Below are 23,074 nucleotides of genomic sequence, written 5' to 3' on the forward strand. Positions count from 1 at the left end.
ATGTGTCTCTGTTTTTCATCTTACTTTGCTTTATCATAAATTCCTAGACATGGAATTTATGCATATGCATGTTTAAGCCGTTATATTGTGAAATTTTTCTCCAGAAAAGACATATTGACACATACTGTCAACAGCAGAGTCTGAAATTACCAGCAAATAGATTTTCATTGTGAAATATAAATATAGAAAACTTATATGTACTATTTAATACAGTATTTAATAAATACTTATAGATACCCATGTATATCCACTGCTGAGGGAAAAATAAAACATTGCTAGACCCTCTTCCCCAGTGGCTCAGCAGCAAGGCATTTGCCTACAATGCAGTAGACACCGGAGATGTGAGCTTGATCTCTGGGTCAGGAAGATCCCCTGCAGGAGGAATCCAATCCCCTGCAGGAAGATCCCTCTGCAGGAAGATCCCCTGAGAATCTTGCAGGCCACCTCAGGGTCCATATGTGTCCCCTTTACTTATCACGACATCTTCCCTTCTAACTTGCATCCTGATCTTTGTGAAAATGATGTGTGTATCAATGAGGCCACGTTTGTCAGCTCTGTTATTCGCCCTCCACACCCCACCGCCATATTGTTTACCTGTTCTGTAAGGTATTGAGAAAGGTAAAGTCTCCTCAATCCTGTGATTGAGGCTTTGTTTATTTCTCCTTTTTATTTCTGTCCATTTTGTTTTATATGTTTTGATACTATGTTATTGGGTGAAATGTTGGAGAAGGCGATGGCACCCCACTCCAGTACTCTTGCCTGGAGAATCCCAGGGACGGGGGAGCCTGGTGGGCTGCCGTCTATGGGGTCGCACAGAGTCGGACACGACTGAAGTGACTTAGCAGCAGATTTAGAATTGTAATATTTCCACTGACTTCCTTATCATTTTTTAGCAGATTAGAAATCATTCCATTTTATTAACATATACCAAGTTCACATGTAGTCTGAATAAAGCCTTTCAAAATTTACTGTGAAATCCCTAGTCAAAATACAGATTATGGGAAGAAGTAAAATTATTATTATATGCAGATGACATGATACTCTATACAGAAAACCCTGAAGACTCTACACAAAGCCTACTAGAACTGATAATTAATTCAGCAAAGTAGCAGGATACAAGATTAACATACAGAAATTATTGCATCTCTTTACACTAACAATGAAATATCAGAAGGAGAAAAAAATCCCATTAAAGATCGCGTTTTAAAAAACACCTAGGAATAAATCTGAGTGAGGAGGTGAAAGACATATGCTATAAAACATTGACAAAGGAAACTGAAGATGATTCAAAGAAATGGAAAGATATCCCATGCTCTCAGATTAGAAAAATTACTTATTTATCGTGTGTGACTTGCCCATTCAAACAATGATTCCCTTCACTAAAGTCTTAGGAGATGCATGGGTGTGTGGAGCATCTATATCTTTGAAATACATTTTAGTAACTGTTCTCTATAGACAGGGATGCTCACTGGAGATCTTACAGTGGAGAGGGATTCTCTGATTTCAGTGGGGACGGGAGGATCCTAGGGTGTTAGAGTTCAAGTGTGACTCTTCACCTCCAGATGCAAGTTGGAGGTTACTGTCTGGTCCGTGCCACACAGAGCGTGGCTGTGCTTGATTGGTTCTGAGGTCCTTGGGGCTGATGATGGGAAGCCCATCCCCATCCTCCTCGACTTGTAGCACAAGGAGATTCCTGACCTCTCACTCGGTTCCCAGATCTGAATCAGTTCAGAGGCCTGGCATCCCTTGAAAGGGAAATCTGAATACACTTGAGTAAAGGATTCTTCCAAAATATTCAACCGTGGGATGTGAACTTACTCCTAGATTTCCCCAAAGCGCCCTTCAGCCGTTTACCTGGAAACTCTTTACTAGGGAAAGACAAATACCCATGTATCTTCCAGATTATTGGTGTCTATTGCCTCTGTGAAACTTCTGGAGGTCTAATATTTGAGGGAACATCAGCATATCCCAGGAATGACGACATCCTATACCTCACCCTGTTGAACCACCACAGTCACAGCTAATAGCTTCCCCTGGAGGATCCCATCAAAGCCAAGGACCAGAGGGAGGAAGAACGGCAGCAGATGCGAGCTGAAGCCTAGGTCTGTCTGGTGGAGCCCAGGAGGAAGTCGTGCGGGAGGCGGGGTCCTGAAGGGGTCAGAATAGATACATCGAAGGATGGAGGGAGTCTCAGTACCAATTACAAGCCATGGCTTTACAAGCAGTGCCTTCAGCCTGGAATTTGAGATGACTACAAGAAGAAGATTTTCTTTCTTCCCACCACCCCCTTCTTTTTACCTCCCAGAACTTAGCTGTGTTACAAGAATAATGGGTCCTGTTCCTAACACACCTTTGCCACGGTCCTCCATGGCCCCCTGGGTGGTAGCCATCCGATGTTTTAGCTGCTAAGATTAGTCAGTGACATCGCCAGAGCCTGTCCTTCGGTGGTGGGTGGTCTGTCCTGCTGCAGAACAGGGCTTGGCAAGGAGAGAGGCCTGTCTCTAGGGCCCCAGAAGGTCAGCTCTTCAGCCAGGCCAACCTGCTGGTTTGGGGCCTCCTGCGGAAAGCTGGAGCTGCATTTGGGCCTCTTGGGGAGGCTGCAGGTTTCATGGCCAAATACCTGCCCTGGTGTCCACCAAGTCTCTGCAGACTCTGCCAAAGCCCTGGACTTGGCCACGGATGAGAGAAACACCACAGAGGAGGAGATGGCCATGGAGACCCAAAGTCCCTCCGCGCTTCTAGAGGGCATGGTGTGGAGGCCCCAGGTGGGTGCTGAGAGGGAGGAGCTTCAGGTCAGGGCAGAGGAGTGTCCGGGCCCCATGATCACAGGAGAACTGAGCTCATGGTCAGAGAAGGGTCAGTTTGCAGTGAGGTCCTTCTGCCAGGTGCCCAGGAACAGACTAGGAACGAACAGGAACGACAGTGTGCTGGTGAGGGTGGGGAGCACACTGATTAACAGCAATAAACCACCCTTTCCCCAGGAAAGGGGTATAGCTCAGGGGTAGAGCATTTGATTGCAGATCAAGAGGTCCCTGATTCAAATCTGGGTGCCCACTAATGAGCCTACTTTTATCCACTGAAACAGCTCTGTCCCCCCAACCTTAGGAAGAGAGAAAGGGGTGGGGTCAGAATCACATGGTTACAGGTCTTCCTTTGTCACAAAGCCAGATGGGTTCCAACACCCAACCCCGCTGCACTAGGTCAGTCCCTTTCTTGTGGCTTCAGGCGGACTTTTGTCTTATTTTTTGCCAACCCATCACCGGAACGTTCTTCCTCTATTTTAGCAGAAGAAGCTTCTGAGTGCTCAAATGAGGAGCCTGGAGGAACAGGAGCTTGTGGTAAGAAGAGGGTGGCTCAACCAGGCCATAGAGCTGACCAGGGAGAAACAGAAATGACTGGGGTTCGGAGAGACTTCCTCTGGTGTTCCAGTGGCTGGGGCTTTGCCTTCCGACGCAGGGGGGCAGGTTCAGTCTCTGATTGGGGAGTGAAGATCCCACATACCTCTAGGCCAAAAAAGGAAAACATAAAACAAACAATATTGTAACAGATTAAAAAATACAAACTTAAAATACAATGACTGGGAGACTGGAGGACCCTCCCTGGGGAGGCCACAATCATGAAACAGTGTCACATAGGAAAGGGTCCGAAGGGGGTTCCTGGCTCAGGGGAGGGGCCTCTGACTGCAGGTTTAAAGGGTTGGATTTTCAGGCCCCTGCAAGCTTATTTCATTTAGTACCGGACATCGGGTGGAGGGCTTCCCAGGTGACTCAGTGGTAAAGATTCCACCTGCAACGCAGGAGACGTAAGAGACACAGGTTTGGTCCCTGGGTCGGGAAGATCCCCTGGAGGAGAGCATGATAACCCACTTCAGTATTCTTGCCTGGGAAATCCGATGGACAGAGGAGCCTGGCAGGCTACAGCCCACAGGGTCGCAAAGAGTCAGACATAACTGAACAACTGAACACACACACACACACCCACACACACACACACACACACCTCAAGTGGAAACCTTTCAGGTCCTCTCTGGGGAAGGTCTATCTCACTCCACCCCGTCAGGGCTCGGCCACAGGAATGGGCAGCAGATGAAGGCAGTGGGCGAGGTTGTGCCCTGCCCCGGGGTATTGGGGGCAGGAAGAGCCTGAGAACGAGCCATGTGGATCTGGTCCCAACCCTATTATTAATCAGGCGTGTGTGCACAGGCACGTCTCTTAATTATGGCCTCTTTTTGAGCCTATAATGTGGAACACAAAACTAAATTGGTGATTCCCAATTCTCCCTTTCTTTGGGGATCTTCTCCAGAGTTTGTTAAAAATAGAATCTTTGGGGACTTTCCTGCTGGTCCAATGGCTAAGACTTTGTGTTCCCAAGGCAGGGGGCCCAAGTTCGATTCCTGGTCGGGGAACTAGATCCCACATGCCACAGCTATGACTTGGTGCAGCCAAATAAATTTTTTTTAATTCAAAATAAATGATCTTGCCAAAAAGTTTATATTTAAAAATATAGAGGACTTCCCTGGTGGTCCAGCAGTTAAGAATCCATCTGCCATTGCAGGGGACCCGAGTTTGATCCCTGGTCCGGGAAGATTGCACATGCTGCAGAGCAACCAAGCCCCAGTGTGCCAACTACTGAAGCCCACATGCCCTGGAGCCCATCCTCTGCAACAAGAGAAGCCACCGCAATGAGAAGCCCACATCCCGAAATTAGAGAGTAGCCCCCACTTGCCACAACTAGAGAAAGCCCATGCAACAACAAAGACCCAGCATAGCCATAAATAAATAATTTTTAAAAAAAATGGAGTCCTTTGATTTCATGGCCAACCCTTCTGATTCACGAGGTCTGACCTGGAGCCTTGAACTTCATGTCCATGAAAGCACATCCTACTTTCTTAACTCACAGGCCTGTGTGTGACTGGCAGCCCAGCTGGGGCACTGTGGCCTCAGTCTAGTCCAGAGGCCCTCCATGACACAGCCATGGACTTCTGATGGCTTGGCCCTGGATGGCTGGCTGGGGGCAGAGGATGGTGCAGGAGGGGATGACAAGCAGGGATGCCTTCCAAGTGCAATCAAGCAGGGCTCCTGGGCTCAATAGACGCAGAGCAGCTCAGTGTCTGGAGGAGTGCTGGGTACAATCACAGAGGCCAGGGGTCTCCGTTTGGCCAAAACAAAGAGATGAGCTTTTAAGGACAGCTGCGTCTTCCCTGTTCTTATTGTGATTCCGGCTTCCTTTCCCTGGCCAGAGCCGATCACGCGGCACAGAGGAGAGCGAGAAAAGAGGCAAGGAGGGTCAGGCAAGTCCTTCCGCCATCCCCTCGCTCCTTGGCTTTAATCCCACAGCCGAGAAGGATTGGCTGATCCTGTTCTTCCCCAGGCCCTGCTCTGTCTGGGTCTGTGAATCACAGCAGACCCAGTGGGAGCTTTAGGACCTGGGGACATGGACCCTCAGTCCAGGACCTCTGACCTGCAGCCCAGCGTGAGGGGCTCAGGAAGCTAATACAGAGGCTCCTGTCGGTTCAACTACTTCTGTGTCGTAACCCACATGGGGTGTGATGGAGACTCACCAGCCGCCTCTGTGGAGAACGTGCGGATCTGTGGAAGGTTGAAATCTCTGGCTGGAGCTGAGGCAGAGCCAGAAGGGCTGGAGGAGGCAGGGATCTGTGCCTTGTGCACTTCCAATTTCATACAAGTCACCTGAAGGAGCACCTTTAAATTCAGATTGGGTCTGTACTTTCCCAGGAGTTGTGAATCAAAGGGTTCGAACGGCTTTGTCTTTCTTCCCCAGGTGTCCTGATCTGGGGAAGAGGGGTGCGGACAGGTAATGTCAGACCCACTCTGGGATTGAAAATGAGAAAAAGGAGGGGGCACCTGGATTTGAACCAGGGACCTCTTGATCTGCAGTCAAATGCTCTACCCCTGAGCTATACCCCCTGACCTGGTAGGAAGGTACAATTAACACCTTTTACTGTGTTGACATACCAGTATTCCATCTTGCTGGTTGAGATGTCCAGGTCAGCTCTGCTTTTTTGAACCCTGGCCTCCTAGCTGTCAGGGACCAGCCTTTGTTTCCCTGTCACTTCTATGTGCGTCTGGCTGGGGGCCCCCTGGTAGCCTGGTTGACCTTTACAGGTTGGGAAACATTTCAAATCCTCCAGATAATCCTCTAGGGTGCTAAAAGGCACTGAGCATCTACTGTGTATCAGGCGTGCTGGGATGACAATGTAACTGTGACATGGTGACATTGTCTTCTCCCACTTGAAAGAGGATCACAGCCTATGCCCAAGAGTTATTTAAAGACATAGAATAATCTTTATGAGAGTTCAAGTGAAAAGGCAGTTACAAAAGTGTGTCTGAGAAGAATTAAAGGTGATTTCAACTTTTTGTGTGTTTTCTCTTTCAACTTTTCTATATTGAGCATGTTGCCATTGTAAAAAAAAAAAAAATGTTTCTTAGGAAAAATGATACTCTAGAAGAATGCCACTTGTAGGAATATATCCTTCAGAAATACTCATGAATGCACAGCGAGTGGTGGAGACCCACTGCAACCTCTTTCTGTATTAGCAGTGAACTGGAAACCACCTAATATCCACTGACAGGGAGACAGGCTATAAACATTATGCTGCAGTCATAGGAATATGATGCAACAAGAAAGGATGAAATTGGTCCAGAGTGTGTCATGGAAAGATGCTTAACAATACCATTAAGTGAAAAAAACCAAATTGCATGACAAATGCATGTATGCTGTAAGTTCATTTGGGCTTTTTAAAAAGCGACTGTGGGGACTTCCCTGGTGGTTCAGTGGTTGACTCCACACTCCCAATGCAGGAGACACAGGTTCAGGTTCGGGTCCAATCCTTGGTCAGGAAACAGAGTTCCTGCATCCATCCCCATGTAAGTGTCTGAGAACAATTAGAGGAAAGCTCAACTCTGAGGCTAGTTGAGCCTTGCAATACAGTAAGTCCTCTATATACGAACCTTCAAGTTTTGAACTTTCAAAGATGAGCACATGCATGCCAGCCCTGGTATACCAGCTGTTGTAGTTCCCTACTGTACTTTTCAAGGTACTGTACTATAAAATTAAAATGTTTTCTTTTTTGTTTTTTATGTACATATTACATGTGTGAAAAGTATTATAAGCCTATTACAATGTAGTACTAGATAGTCAACTGTGTTAATTGGGCACCCAGGCTAACTTAGCTGGACTCAGGAACAAATTGGATTTATGAACACGCTCTCTGAACGGAACTCATTTGTATGTCGGGGACTTACTGTAAATCGAAATGTGGATGGCAGTGTTTTCAAAGGCAGAGAAAGTTTTTCATATTCATTCTTGGAGCAAGGTATTCAAGGAAGGGCCTGGTCCCAGCTAAGTGATGAAATTATATACACAACTGACAAGGCCTCCCCCCAGCCAGAGGGAGACAGTTGGGGGTGGGGTGGGCCCTAGGGAGCCTCCTAAAGGGCAAGAGACAGGCGGATGCAACTGCCTCCCACTCAGAGCCTGCATGCTCAGTCCTGTCCGACTCTGATGGCTTGGTGGTTTAAAAAAAAAAAATCCTCCTGCCAATGCAGGAGACTCAGGAGACTTGGGTCAGTCCTTGGGTCAAAAAGATCCCCTGGAGGAGGTAATGGCAATTCGCTCCAGCATTCTTGCCTGGAAGATTCCGCGGGCAAAAGAGCCTGACGGGCTACAGTCCAAGAGGCTGCAGAGTTGGACACGACTGAGCACACAGACCATTACGTTATGGGAAAGGTTAAGAAGGAAGGAATCACCCCAGTCAATGGGGTTCCAGACTGATCTCAGGGCTGCTGGGTCAGGTTGCAGGACCAAAAGGAGCAAAGAGGAGGCAAGACAGAGGTGGCTGTCAGGGAGATAACCTTGACTCTCAGGAGGCATCCAGGGAGGGCAAGGACAGGAAAGGGACCAGCAACCAGATTCTAAGCCAAAAGTCCAAGGGCTTATGAACTGGAATAACAATCGCCACCTCCCTGAGGAAAAAAAAACTAATGTAAAAATTCAAGTCTCTTGTTAACAAAATCAATGAGCTTTAATGAAAGAGGAATTAAAGCACAGCCCTGAAAATTACAGTTTTGTTTTTACAGGCACATATGCATATGTTGATAAGATAACTCGTGTTAAACAGAATAGTTACAACACAGGAAGTTAGACAAAGAGCTATTTGCCAACTTATCAAGTTAGACAAAGTCTGGAGGAAAACTAGAGTTGGCCATGCTCTGTCTTAAATGGCTATTTCTCAATAGAAAGAGATTAAGACTTCCTCGCAGTCAAATAGTTTTATTATGGGAGGCTATTTTTAGCCCATATAGACTTCTGTTGTTGTAGTTGTAAGAAAGGTCATAAAAGATGGTTAGTGTCAGGGATAATAAATTCAAATGATAAAATTCCCATGAACTGTACTTCTGAATTACATGCTAAGCTCTGAACCTACAGTGAATTCTCAGATCATCAACCAAAACGTTTGTTCTCCAAGCCAGAAAGTCATGGAGTTCTTTAGTTTTGAGATAGTTGATATAATTTACTGGTTCCTTCTGCAGAAGTTTACTTGTAAAGCTTGAACAAGATATAAAATTGTCTTTAATAATTACAAGACCCAAACTTACACTTTCACATGTGGATTTTTCATCCTCCACGCACTCTCTGAGCCCCTCTCAGGGAGGGCTCACTCCCTGAGAACCATGGGTCCTGGTGGTTTGGCTTGGAAATAGATCAGTTCCACCTCGTCCCACAGAGAATGACTGGACTGAGACAGGGAAAAATTAAGGAAACCAAAAAATGCTGAAACAGCAATTGTTCCTGGAGGATGACTTTAAGGTCAAGTGACAAATGATACCCTTCAGAATGGAGGAACTCCAGAACACAAGATGCTGGGCAGACATATTGCAGGGAAGAAGCCAATTCTGACTCCATGTTGGAAACTGTTTCTTTGGTTTGTTTTTGGTTGCTTTTGTTATTATGCATGTGTGTGTGTGTGTTTGTGTGTGTTAGGACTTCAGTCACGTCCGACTCTGGACTCTATGAACTGTAGCTCACCAGGCTCTTCTGTCTATGGGATTCTCCAGGCAAGAATACTGGAGTGGTTTACCATGACCTCTTCCAGGGGATCTTCCCGACCCAGGAATCGAACCTTTTCTGTCCCCTGCATTGGTGGGGTCTTTATCACTAGCGCCACCTGCAATCATACATAATAGCCTGCCTCAGAGAACCGTGCCCCTCTGCCTGACTGTAAACTAAAGTGCCTTTGCTCAGCTCCTAGAGTGATAATCTGATCCTGACCACCTTGTGAATAGCTACAAGAAAAAGAAGAGATTAATGCACCCCGCCAAAGGCTGGCCATTCCCAGAGATGTTTTTGAAGACTGAAAGGCTGAAGACCCTTTCACTTTACTTCTCCACTGCCTCTCCCTCTTTATTCTGCCTTTTGACTTTAGTTCTTCATTGCTTGTCTCCCTCTGACTCTGTAAAAGAACTTGGCATCCAGACCCTAACAAGATGGTTACTCTGAGACATTAGTCTGCCATCTTCTTGGTCAGCCGGCTTTCCAAATAAAATATTCCTTGCCTCAATACCTTGTCTCTTGGATTCACTTGGACTCAGTAACAGACAGAGCTGGGATAAGGGAACCACTCTGAGAAAGCTTCTGAAATCTCTGCTAAAGGTGGCTTCAATTTCGTTGCAGACTAGGAGCTTTGGGGAGAGTTTACGATACCTGGGCTCCACCTCATATACACTGATTTAATTGGTCCAGGGTGGGGCCTGGGAAATGGTACTTTTATAGACTCTTCAAGGGATTCCAATTTATACTCAAAGTTAAGAACTGCCAACTATCATAGTAAAGCTTCACAATTTTCTGGTTTTTTAAAAAAACAAAAAACTTTACATTGACATCTAATAAGGAAGAAGTTGAAATGCTGTACCAAAAGGGAAAAGTTAAGAATAAGTAGGGGGCACCCAGATTTGAACTGGGGACCTCTTGATCTGCAGTCAAATGCTCTACCACTGAGCTATACCCCCTTCTGTGATGATGTTGTGATAATTAATATTGTTGTCTATCCAGCCACACCCAGACTACCTGTAAACCTGTGAGTTGCCACTTCAGGATGGACCTCTCTTGGAAACTGCAAAATCTGCTGCTTGCAAACTCATCAACCTGCTACAGAAAAGGCAGCCAAAAACCACACAGCCTGTGTCCCCATCTCACCCAGCCCTGCCCCCAGCCTATAGCCCCAGGGTGTGGGCAGCAGCCTGGAGAAGCCTAGACATTGACTGCAAAATGGCCTTCAGAGTCAGATGACTGTGCCCATCACGGTGGGCACCTGAAGAACAGAAACTGGAGGCGAGGGAGGTATCTGTCCAAATTCACTACATGAGCATCTAACCCTCAGGGGCTGACACTCAGCTCAGGGAACTTTCTAGTAAACTCAGTCAAGGACACAGATGACCATACCAACCTCTGTTTCTTCAGTTAATAGAGATGTGACCACGGAGAGTCACCACTCCTAGGAACAGGCAGAAGTAGGTGAAAGAAGCCAATCTGAAAAGGATACATCCTGTATGGTTCCAACTATATGACATTCTGAAAAAGGCAAAGCTATGGAAAGATCTTAATGAACCAGATAACCACGATGGTGTGATCACTCACCTAGAGCCAGACATCCTGGAGTGCAGTCAATTGGGCCTCAGGAAGCATCGGTACAAACAAAGCTAGTGGAGGTGATGGAATTCCAGCTGAGCTTTTTCTAATCCTGAAAGATGATGCTGTGGAAGTGCTGCACTCAATATACCAACAAGTTTGGAAAACCCATCAGTGGCCACAGGACTGGAAAAGGTCAGTTTTCATTCCAATCCCAAAGAAAGGCAATGCCAAAGAATGTTCAAACTACCATACAATTGCATTCATCTCACACGCTAGCAAAGCATTGCTAAAAATTCACCAAGTTAGGCTTCAACAGTACATGAACCAAGAACTTCCAGATGTTCAAGCTGGACTTAGAAAAGGCAGAGGAACCAGAGATCAAATTGCCAACATCCCTTGGATCATACCAAAAGCAAGAGAGTTCCAGAAAAACATCCACTTTTGCTTCATTGATTATACTAAAGCCTTTGACTTTGTGGATCACAACAGTTGAGTTTAGTTCAGTCTCTATCATGTCCAACTCTTTGTGACCCCATGGACTGCAGCACACCAGGCTTCCCTGTCCATCACCATCTCCTGGAGCTTGCTCAAACTCATGTCCATCGACTTGGCAATGCTATCCAACCATCTCATCCTCTGTCATCCCCTTCTCCTCCTGACTTCAATCTTTCCCAGCATTAGGGTCTTTTCCACTGAGTCAGTTCTTCACATCAGGTGGCCAATGTATTGTAGTTTCAGCATCAGCATCAGTCCTTCCAATGAACATTCAGGACTGACTTCCTTTAGGATTCACTGGTTTTCTCTCCTTGCAGTCCAAGGGACTCTCAAGAGTCTTCTCCAACACCATAGTTCAAAAGCATCAATTCTTCAGCCTTCAGCTTTGTTTATGGTCCAACTCTCACATCCATACATGACTACTGGAAAAACCATAGCTTTGACTAGATGGACCTTTGTTGGCAAAGTAATGTCTCTGCTTTTCAGTATGCTGTCTAGGCTGGTCATAACTTTTTTTCCAAGGAGCAAGTGTCTTTTAATTTCATGGCTGCAGTCACCATCTGCAGTGATTTTGGAGCCCCCCAAAATAAAGTCTGTCACTATTTTCATTGTTTCCCCATCTATTTGCCATGAAGTCATGGGACCAGGTGCCATGATCTTAGCTTTCTGAATGTTGAGTTTTAAGCCAACTTTTTCACTCTCCTCTTTCACTTTCATCAAGAGGCTCTTTAGTTCTTCACTTTCTGCCATAAGGGTGGTATCATCTGTATATCTGAGGTTATGGATATGTCTCCGGCAATCTTGATTCTAGCTTGTGCTTCATCCAGCCCAGCATTTCCCATGATGTACTCTGAATATAAGTTAAATAAGCAGGGTGACAATATACAGCCTTGATGTACTCCTTTCCCAATTTGGAACCAGTCGGTTGTTCCATGTCCAGTTCTAACTGTTGCTTCTTGACCTGCATACAGATTTCTCAGGAGACAGGTAAGGTGGTCTGAGATTCCCATCTCTTGAAGAATTTTCCACAGTGTGTTGTGATCTACACAGTCAAAGGCTTTGGTGTAGTCAATAAAGCAGAAGTAGATGTTTTTCTGGAACCCTCTTGCTTTTGCTATGATCCAAGTTGTTGGCAATTTGATCTCTGGTTCCTCTGCCTTTTCTAAATCCAGCTTGAACATCTGGAAGTTCACAGTTCCATGTACTGTTGAAGCCTAACTTGGAGAATTTTTAGCAATGCTTTGCTAGCATGTCAGATGAGTACAATTGTGCGGTAGTTTGAACATTCTTTGGCATTGCCTTTCTTTGGGATTGGAATGAAAACTGACCTTTTCCAGTCCTGTGGCCATTACCGAGTTTTCCAAATTTGCTGGCATATTGAGTGCAGCACTTCCACAGCATCATCTTTCAGGATTTGAAATAGCTCAGCTGGAATTCCATCACCTCCACTAGCTTTGTTTGTAGCGATGCTTCCTAAGGTCCACTTGACTTCACTTTCAAGGATGTCTGGCTCTAGGTGAGTGATCACACCATCGTGGTTGTCTGGGTCATGAAGATCTTTTTTGTATAGTTCTTCTGTGTATTCTTAGCACCTGTTCTTAACATCTTCTGCTTCTGTTAGATCCATACCATTTCTGTCCTTTATTGAGCCCATCTTTGCATGAAATGTTCCCTTGGTATCTCTAATCTTCTTGAAGAGATCTCTAGTCTTACCCATTCTATTTTTTCCCTCTACTTCTTTGCATTGATCACTTAAGAAGGCTTTCTTATCTCTCCTTGCTGTTCTTTGGAACTGTGCATTCAAATGGGTCTATCTTTCCTTTTCTCTGTTTCCTTTCACTTTTCTTCTCTCAGCTGTTTGTACGGCCTCTTCAGACAACCATTTTGCCTTTTTGCATTTCTTTTTCTTGGGGATGGTCTTGATTACTGTGTCCTGAAGGATGTCACGAACCTCAGTCCATAGTTCTTCAGGCACTCTGTCTATCAGATCTAATCCCTTGAATCTATTTGCTTCCACTGTATAATCATAAGAAATTTGATTTAGGCCTTACCTGAATGGTTTAGTAGTATTCCCTACTTTCTTCAATTTAAGTCTGAATTTTGCAATAAGGAGTTCATGATCTGAGCCACAGTCAGCTCCCGGTCTTGTTTTTGCTGACTATATAGAGCTTCACCATCTTTGGATGCAAAGAATATAATCAATCTGATTTTGGTATTGACCATCTGGTGATGTCCATATGTAGAGTCTTCTGTTGTGTTGTTGGAAGAGAGTGATTTCCATGACCAGTGTGTTCTGTTGGCAAAACTCTGTTAGCCTTTGCCCTACTTCATTCTGTACTCCAAGGCCAAATTTGCCTGTTACTCCAGGTATCTCTTGACTTTCTACTTTTGCATTCCAATCCTGTATAATGAAAAGAACATCTTTTTTGGGTTTTAGTTATAGAAGGTCTTGGAGGTCTTCATAGAACCGTTCAACTCCAGCTTCTTCAGCATTAATGATCAGGGCATAGACTTGGATTACTGTGATATGGAATGGTTTGCCTTGGAAATGAACAGAGATGATTCTGTCATTTTTGAGATTGCACCCAAGTACTGCATTTTGGACTCTTTTCTTGACTATAAGGGCTACTCCACTTCTTCTAAGGGATTCTTTCCCACAGTAGTAGATATAATGGTCATCTGAGTTAAATTCACCCATTCCAGTCCATTTTAGTTCGCTGATTCCTAACATGTTGATGCTCACTCTTGCCATCTTCTGTTTGACCACTTCCATTTTACCTTGATTCATGGACCTAACATTCCAGGTTCCTATGCAATATTGATCTTTACAGAATTGGACTTTACTTCCATCACCAGTCACATCCACAACTGGGCATTGTTTTTGCTTTGGCTCTGTCTCTTCGTTCTTTATGGAGTTCTTTCTATACTCATCTCCAGTAGCATATTGGGTACCTACCAACCTGGGAGTTCATCTTTCAGTGTCCTATATTTTTGCCTTTTCATACTGTTCATGGGGTTCTCAAGGCAAGAATAATGAAATGGTTTGCAAGTGGATCATAACACACTGTGGAAAATTCTTCAAGAGATGGGAATCCCAGACCACCTTACCTATCTCCTGAGAAATCTGTATGCAAGTCAAGAAGCAACAGTTAGAACTGGACATGGAACAACAGACTGGTTCCAGATTGGGAAAGGAGTACATCAAGGCTAAATATTGTCATCCTGGTTATTTAATTTCTATGCAGAGTACATCATGGGAAATGCTGGGCTGGATGAAGCACAAGCTAGGATCAAGATTGCTGGGAGAAATGTCAATAAGCTCGGATATGCAGATGACACCACCCTTATGGCAGAAAGTGAAAAACTAAAGAGCCTCTTGATGAAAGTGAAAGAGGAGAGTGAAAAAGTTGGCTTAAAACTCAACATTCAGAAAACTAAGATCATGGCATCTGGTCCCATCACTTCATGGCAAATAGATGGGGAAACAGTGGAAACAGTGACAGACTTTATTTTGGGGGGCTCCAAAATCACTGCAGATGGTGACTGCAGCCATGAAATTAAAAGACACTTGCTCCTTGAAATGGAGAAGGCAATGGAAGCCCACTCCAGTACTCTTTCCTGGAAAATCCCATGGACAGAGGAGCCTGGTGGGTCCTAAGCTAAGAGTCAGACATGACTGAGCGACTTCACTTTCACTTTTCACTTTCGTGCATTGGAGAAGGAAATGGCAACCCACTCCAGTGTTCTTGCCTGGAGAATCCCAGGGATGGGGGAGCCTGGTGGGCTGCCGTCTATGGGGTCGCACAGAGTCGGACATGATTGAAGTGACTTAGCAGCAGCTCCTTGAAAGATAAGCTATGATAAACCTAGACAGCGTATTGAAAAGCAGAGATGTTATTTTGCCAACAAAGGTCCATATGTTCAATAGTTTTTCCAGAAGTCACGTATGGATGTCAGAGTTGGACCATAAAGAAAGCTGAGCACCGAAGAGTTGATGCTTTTGAACTGTGGTGTTGTTGAAGGAAAGGGGACCCCTTACAGGGCCCGAAACTGGGTTCTTGTCTAACACTTGGAAATGAATTGTCCGAGGAGACACATGTGCTGACAAAGCAAGAGATTTTATTGGGAAAGGGCACCTGGGTGGAGAGCAGGAGGGTAAGGGAACCCAGGAGAACAGCTCTGTCACATGGCTTGCCGTCTCGGGTTTTATGATGATGAATTAGTTTCCAGGTTGTCTTTAGCCAATCCTTCTGACTCAGAGTCCTTCCTGTTGGTGCACGCCTTGTTCAGCCAAGATGGATGCCAGAGAGAAGGATTCTAGGAGGTGGTCGGACAGGTGGTGTCTCCTTTTGACCTTTCCCAAACTCTTCTGGTTGGTGGAGGCTTACCAGGACCTCCTGTTGTAAAACAGCTCATGCAAACGGTTACTGTGGTGCCTGGCCAGGGTGGGCGGTTTCAATCAGTGTGCTTCCCCTAACAGTGTTGGAGAAGACTCTTGAGAGTTCCTTGGACTGCAAGGAGAGAAAACCAGTGAATCCTAAAGGAAATCAGTCCTGAATAATCACTGGAAGGACTGATGCTGAGGCTGAAACTCCAATACTTTGGCCATCTGATGGGAAGAACCCTGCTCCTGGGAAAGATTGAAGGCAGGAGGAGAAGGGGACGACAGAGGATGAGATGGCTGGATGGCGTCACTTACTCAAAGAACATGAGTTTTAGCAAGCTCCAGGAGTTGGTGATGGACAGGAAGGCCTGGCATGCTGCAGTCCATGGGGTCGCAAAGAGTCAGACACGACTGAGCGACTGAATGTAATGTAGTGTAAGGTGGCTGAGTAGATTTAGGAATCCCCTAGATCATGAATGGACCTAAGCTAACATAAATCTAAGACCAAGAAATGCTGCTGGAGAAGAACCACATTCTACCAGAGGCTCTGTGATCTGTGGGCAAATGTGTAAGATGAACTCACTTTGATTGGCCCCCTCCATCTCCACGCCAGGGAGCGGGTAAACTTTCTTTGCTGCAAGCTGTCTCTCCCACCTTTGGAATCTCTCCCTCTCACCCATCAGCTTCCCCTTTGAGGCCTTGACACCCCAGCAACTACTTCCCCTCCTCTTGAGGTTAGGAGATAGATGGGCTCCACGTTGGACATTTACCATCAGCCAGCCTCCTCTTTGCATTTCCTGAGATAAGAGATAGGTGGGCTTTAGTTGAAGAATTTATAATCAGCCCTCTGTTGACTGGTAAGTAGCCAGTCTTAGTCTCTTGTAAACACCTCTAGGGAATAATTGTGACAAGGACAAAGAGAAGAAAAAATTCCTGAGTAAAAGATAAGGGGACACTCCACATGCTCAGAGAGACTTGGAGTCAAAAGTCAGAGGATAATTCCAGGCCAGAATGAGTCTTGTTCCTCCCAGAAGCCTTCACTTTGAGATCCATCTTGGCTAAGGTGTGCACACCCCAGGGGAAGGTCCTGAGACAAATTAACCAGGGGGGAATAAGGCACGGGAAGACAAAGACCCACGGAACTGCCCCCTTATAAAGGATTTAAACTTCCCAAAGACGTAACTCTCTCTCTGAGCTTGCCCATCTCCTTTCAGCATGTACTTTTCTTTTCAATAAAATTTTTACTTTACTCGTTTCCTTCTGCCTCCTTGCCTGAATTCGTCTTGACTAGGCAGACACTACTAGGGACCTTAGCCCTAACTGCTGGCTCCTCTGGCCCAGTTTTAGGACTCCCAGTCTGGGAAACTAAGACCCTGCTTCCAACCACTGCTCACAGTGCTTGCTGCAAGCTGCCATTTATGCTGCATGTGTCTGACGCTGGGAAGATTGAAGGCAAAAGGAGAAGGGGCGGGCAGAGGATGAGATGGTTAGATAGCACCACTGACTCAGTGGACATGAATCTGAGCACACTTTAGGAGATAGTGAAGGACAGGGGAGCTCGGAGTGTTACAGTCCACGGGGTTGCAGAGTCAGTTAGTTAGTGACCGAACAACAACAAATATATGTACCATTCATGTCGATGGGCATTTAGGTTGCTTCCCTGTCTTACCTATTGTAAATAGTGCTGCAGTGAACAATCAACATTGAGGGGCATCTTTTTAAAAAATCTTTTATGTTGTATTGGGATATAGCTGATTAACAATGTTGTGATCGCATGTATTGTTTTGAATTAGAGTTTTCTCAGGACACATGCCTAGGAGCAGGACTGCAGGATCGTATGGTAACTGTCTTTTTAGTTTTGATTTACCTTTTTCTAATAATTAGTGACATTGAGTATCTTTCCCTGTGCCTGCTGTCTTCTTTGGAGAAATGCCTATGTAGATCTTCACCCATTTTTTTTTTTTGAGTTTTTTTTTTTTAACATTAAGCTGTATGAGTTGTTTGTATACTTTGGAAATTAATCTCTTGTCTATTGTATCTTTTGCAAACATTTTCTCCCATTTGGTGAGTTGTCTTTTCATTTTGTTTATTATGGTTTCCTTTGCTGTACAAAAGCTTTTAAATTTAATTAGGTCTCATTTGTTTTATTGTTTTTATGTCCATTACTCTAGGAGACCAGTCCAAAAAAATATCTCTGCAATTTATGTCAAGCAGTGTTCTGCCTATGTTTTCCTTTAGGAGTTTTATAGTATTTGGTTTTGCGTTTAGGTCTTTAATCCATTTATAGTTTATTTTTGTATGTGGTGTTAGAGAATGTTCTGATTTTACTCTTTTTCATGTAGCTGTCCAGTTTTCCCAGCACCACTTATTGAAGAGACTGTCTTTTCCCCATTGTAGACTCTTGCCTCCTTTGTTGCAGAGTAACTGACTGTAGACGCCTGAGTTTATTTCTGGGCTCTCTATCCTGTTGCACTGATCTACATTTGTGCCTTTGTTGACCACCTTTGTGCCAGTCCCAGAACCAGGGACCTCTTGATCTGCAGTCAAATGCTCTACCCCTGAGCTATCCCCCCAGGAACACCAGCACATTCTAAGGAACACCTTTCATCCGTTGGTGACACTAAACTCTACAAAATTAAGTTATAGATCTCCTCCAGGACTGACTTTCTGGAAGCTGCCAGACCTGGCTCCTAGTAAGACATCTTCCATCCAGTCTACAACTTTTCAGGCTCAGTTGGTGTGTTGGGTCATCAACAAGGAGAAAGGGAGAGCAGTTGCCTGATGAACCCCCAACCCACTTCTGATCGCCTTGCTTTAGCCCAAGAGCTGCCCAAAGGTCTCCATAACTGCCCACACACCCCTCCCTGGGCTCCTGGCCCCTTGTTCCCATAGGTCTGACCCCACCCCCACCCCCACTCTGCTGTGCCAAACTGTTTTGGATGAGGGTGGTAATTTAGGGTTACCATTTATTGTCTGTTCCTGGGAAGTCAGCTGTATCTACAACTTTCTAGCCTGCCCTAAAAACACCCATCAGTCTGTATCGGGGGCCTTGCCTTCTCTTTGAGGATCCAACAGAGCTGGAGAAATGAGAAACACACAGAAGAAGAAAACGCAGATGCCACAAGGAGGTGGGATACCTGGAGTGTTAGTGCAGGAAGACACAGGAAGGGGTGTCCACCCAGGCTGCTCCTGTATTAGTGCTGACCTGGAGCTTCCTGTTTCAAGGAGGATCCGAACTGGTGGAAAAATGAAGCAAAATGGAACGAGTAACAGTCTCCATGAATGAAAAATCCAATATGGCAGGGGGCACCTGGATTTGAACCAGGGACCTCTTGATCTGCAGTCAAATGCTCTACCCCTGAGCTATACCCCCTTACTTATTATAGGTGTCTAATAATCACCTTTCACCTTCATAGTCACACCCAGGACTCATGTAACATACTGGAAGTTTCTATTGGTTTCTAGGAAGCTGGTAAGACCAGCAACTTATTCCTCCACAAGCTCAGCCCATAGAGGTCTCCCTCCCAGGCCCTGGAGTCCCACAACCCTACCCCTTCACATGCCTGCATCTCCCCCTTCTCCTCCATGTGTGGTGACAGCAGCAGCCTGGAGAAGCATGGACATCTATTGCTGGAAGGGCCTTTAGAATTTGTCTTTCTCTTATTCTGCACTACAAAACAGCAAGTCAAAGAGATCCTGCCAATCTCTTGGGAGACACATGCAGTACCACCAGAAGGTGTCTCTTCAGCCTGTGTATCTGTGCATTAAACCTGGGGGTGCTGGTGGGGACACTGGGGAGGCTGGTGAACTTCTTAGTCCCTAACCTGGATCTTTTTTATTTTCCTAAAGCTAGTGGTAACCTCATGCCTCTTAGGCAAATATTTTATATAACTAAGCAACTTGCAGCTACAATTATATTACCGTTAGTTGCTCAGTTGTGTCTGACTCTTTGGGACCTCATGAACTATAGCCCTCCAGGCTCCTCTGTCGGTGGGATTCTCCAGGGAAGAATACTGGAGTGGGCTGCCATGCCCTCCTCTAGGGGATCTTCATGACCCAGGGATCAAACCCGGGTCTCCTCCATTGCAGGTGGATTCTTTACCATCTGAGCCACAGGGAAGCCCACAATTATATTATTAGTGGTTATTATTATTACCTCGCTTTGGAAGAGAAAACCTGTCAGACAGTATGATTTTCGCTTTTAACTATTGTGCTGCAGTCCATGGGGTCGCAAAGAGTCGGACACGACTGAGCAACTGAACAACAAATTGTTGATGAAGAAATGGAGAGGAAGAGTGGAGGGAGAGGACCCGGAATTTCAAGTGGAATAAACAGGGCAGTGAAGTCTGTGAACTAGCTAGATGCGCCCCCAGGTGGTCATGATGTGAGTTTATTGACCTGAAATAACAGGAAGATCCCCTGGAGGAGGGCATGGCAACCCACTCCAGTATTCTTGCCTGGAGAATCCCATGGGCAGAGGAGCCTGGTGGGCTACAGTCCACAGGGTCACAAAAGTCAGACACAACTGAAGCAACTTAGCATGCATGCATGCAAGAGCTTCCTCGGGAGACAACCAGCCCACTGTATACAAGCTGCCACTGTGAATAACTGAGCATTCATTAGAACAGAATGGAAACCACTGCCTTGGCCAGCTTTCCTCCAATATTCCATAAAAAGTCCAGTGCGGTAGGGGGCACCCGGATTTGAACCGGGGACCTCTTGATCTGCAGTCAAATGCTCTACCCCTGAGCTATACCCCCTTACTTGTTATGGGTGTCTAATAACCACCTTTCATGCTTCCCCAGTGGCTCAGCAGTAAAGAATCCACCTGCAAGGCAGGGGACTCGGGTTTGATCACTGGGTCGGGAAGATCCCCTGAAGGAGAGCATAGCAACCCACTCCAGTATTCTTGCCTAGAGAATTCCATGGACAGAGGAGCCTGGTGAGCTACAGTCCACGGGGTCACACAACTGAAGAGACTTATCACTCATACAACCACCTTTCACCTTCATGGTCACACCCAGGACTCCTGTAACACACTGAAAGTTTCTACTTATTTCTGGAGAGCTGGTAAGATCGGCAACCTATTCCTACCAAACTCAAACGGAAGCAGTCACCTGGATCATCTTCCTGAGAAAACATGTTGGAGCCCACTCACCCCCGCCCCCCGACCACGGGCCCTGTGAGTCTTTGCTGCTCGGGCTGAAAGCCAACGTCCACAGTACATTTCCAGGGTCCCTGTTAAAGGCAGGTGACTGAGGTTCTGATGGAAAAGTAGCCTGGGGCGTGGCACGGATCGCATGACTGAAAGTGGATTGCAGCCCCTACTGTGTAGCCGCCAGTCACCGTCCGCATGCTCCCTCAACAGTGCCCATCACTGCCACCACTGCCCTTTCTTTAGTCTCCGCTCTGTGCAGACCCTGCTGAAGCAGCTCAGGATGGAGCGACTGGAGCCCTGAGGACCTCCTATAAGCACCTCACTGTGATTGGTTACAAGGGGAACATAGGAGAGGCATCAAAGCTCCCAGCTCCCCGCCACGGCGGTGCATGTGTGCTGTGAAGGGGGGATGAACCCGCAGGAAAGGTGACGTCTGCAAGGCTCTAAGGTAAGTGTTAATGGGCATCCAGTCAGCCCTGGAGAAGTTCACCTGGGGCTGCAAGAAGCTAGAGAGGCTTTCTGGCAAAGACCTAAACTATCCGACCTCTCCTCCATCCTACGAAGACTCATTCCACGGGACCAGAGGCTAAAAAAAGACGTTTTTTTCAATCACAGAAAATTAACTGAAAGGGAGTTGTTGGAAGGTGGAGAGACCAAATCACATCCTCTGAACCGAGAAGGAACTTTAAGAATGAAAAAAGAAGCAGACGACTCCATAAAGTACAAATACGAAAGTTTATTGTGGATGACCTTCACAGGTAGGACCTGGCGGACAACGATCCAGCATCATTCAGAGTGGCGCCCTGCGCCGCTGATGGGGTACCAGGAGAATTATAGGGACCAAAGCTGAAGGCAGAATCTGACCACCACAGGAGGAAGACATCCACACTGATGGGAACCAGGGTTTTGTCCTCCCCCATGGGGATCTCATGACCAGAACTCATGACCAGGATCAGCAAAAGGCACTCTTCTGCGGTTTATCTCAGATGGAAGCAAGGGTAAAAGCTGATGGAGAATTTATCTGTCTTGGACACATTCCTTATAAGTGGGCTAAAGGAGGGGAGGGGATAAGACTGCCGGCCTGAGATGGAGCTGAGAAAATGGGGTCCCTGTGGTTCAACCCCACAGGCCCTTCCCTTGTTATAACTGTAATCTCAGCAGCACCTTTTTTTTTACTTTCCATCAGCCCATGAGGACAACTCCACTGTGAACTAAACCCATTCCCTCTCCTTCGCCCGAGCGTGGACCCCCTCCAACCTGGCGGCCCTGAAGCTTCTCCCCAGCCTTCAATTCATGCCAAGTCCTCTAAAGCGACTGCCGTTCTCCGAGAAGGGCTTTCAGGATGATCGAGTACAGGAGCTGCTAAATGTGGCCCCAGAAAAAGAAATCATCTCTGATGTTTCTGTGATGTGAGTGGATGAAAGGAAGTTTCAGGATGGAACTGAAAGGAAGTTTCAGAAAGGAACATCAGGAGATGTTTTACTGTTGAAAACAGCCAAACAAAACCTAAATCTCTGGAGACAGGCCTAGAGGGGGATGTGTATGTTTATATGTTTCCGGGTAGTTCTAGTGCTCAGATGAGCCTGGAGTCCCCATGGTCTAGGATAGAATCATCTTGCTGGTTCTGGGACTTTCCATTGCCCCAGCCCAGGAGATGAGCTCGACAGCTTCCTTTCTACTTTACCAACTCCTTTGCCACCATCTCCTTTACCAACTGTTGCACCCCTCAATCTGCCCACCGAGAAAAGCCCACCTGAAGGTGTAATTTGGTGTGGGTACTAAAATAAGACTTACTTGAGGGGGCACCTGGATTTGAACCAGGGACCTCTTGATCTGCAGTCAAATGCTCTACCCCTGAGCTATACCCCCTTGCTTATAAGTGGTAGCTAATAAATACTTTCTCACCTGTGTTGAAATGCCCACACCCCCTGTGCACTGAAATTTCTACCGATTCTCAGAAAGTTCTGAAGATCTGGAAATTTTGGCTGACAGGAAATTCGCACCTTTTGGCCCTCCTCTTCCCCATAGACCTCCCTCCCAATTTTAGCCCCAGAAACCGCTACTCACAATTTTGCGGTCTCATTTTTCTTGGTACTACCGTGAAGGCACCAGCTGGAAAAATCACTGCTAAGCGCTGGCCCTCCTTTGCCTTCCTCCCTTTCCTCAGCATCTACCAACTTGCCCCCAGCTCGATTTCCATCTTCCCCACCTTCACCCCAGTCCTGAGGGGTGGACTGGGGGGCTCTGTTGCCCATCTCAGCCTTTCCCCTCTTCTTTCCTCTCATCGCAGCTATGTCTTGACTTTCGGCAAGATCTTGACTATTTTTTGATTCTCCAACTCCCCCTTCTGGACTTTTACTTCAGGATAAATTGTGTAAGGCTCTATA

The 23,074-nt window shown here is 46.1% G+C and overlaps 5 non-coding genes across 5 annotated transcripts; all 5 read right to left on the reverse strand.

Moving 5' to 3' along the window:
• Positions 1–5,855: 5,855 nt before the first annotated feature.
• TRNAC-GCA (transfer RNA cysteine (anticodon GCA)) lies at positions 5,856–5,927 on the reverse strand. The gene has a single exon. It is a non-coding gene; the product is annotated as a tRNA-Cys (tRNA).
• Positions 5,928–9,956: 4,029 nt separating this feature from the next.
• Positions 9,957–10,028, reverse strand: TRNAC-GCA (transfer RNA cysteine (anticodon GCA)). Its single transcript has one exon. It is a non-coding gene; the product is annotated as a tRNA-Cys (tRNA).
• An 8,802-nt stretch (positions 10,029–18,830) lies between these two features.
• Positions 18,831–18,902, reverse strand: TRNAC-GCA (transfer RNA cysteine (anticodon GCA)). The gene has a single exon. It is a non-coding gene; the product is annotated as a tRNA-Cys (tRNA).
• A 1,315-nt stretch (positions 18,903–20,217) lies between these two features.
• Positions 20,218–20,289, reverse strand: TRNAC-GCA (transfer RNA cysteine (anticodon GCA)). The gene has a single exon. It is a non-coding gene; the product is annotated as a tRNA-Cys (tRNA).
• A 2,195-nt stretch (positions 20,290–22,484) lies between these two features.
• On the reverse strand, positions 22,485–22,556 carry TRNAC-GCA (transfer RNA cysteine (anticodon GCA)). The gene has a single exon. It is a non-coding gene; the product is annotated as a tRNA-Cys (tRNA).
• Between the last annotated feature and the right edge of the window lie 518 nt (positions 22,557–23,074).

This window comes from Bos grunniens, chromosome 4, assembly GCF_055505025.1.
Source record: "Bos grunniens cultivar Pamir isolate PY7600 chromosome 4, Bosgru_T2T1.0, whole genome shotgun sequence".
NCBI lineage: Eukaryota > Metazoa > Chordata > Mammalia > Artiodactyla > Bovidae > Bos > Bos grunniens.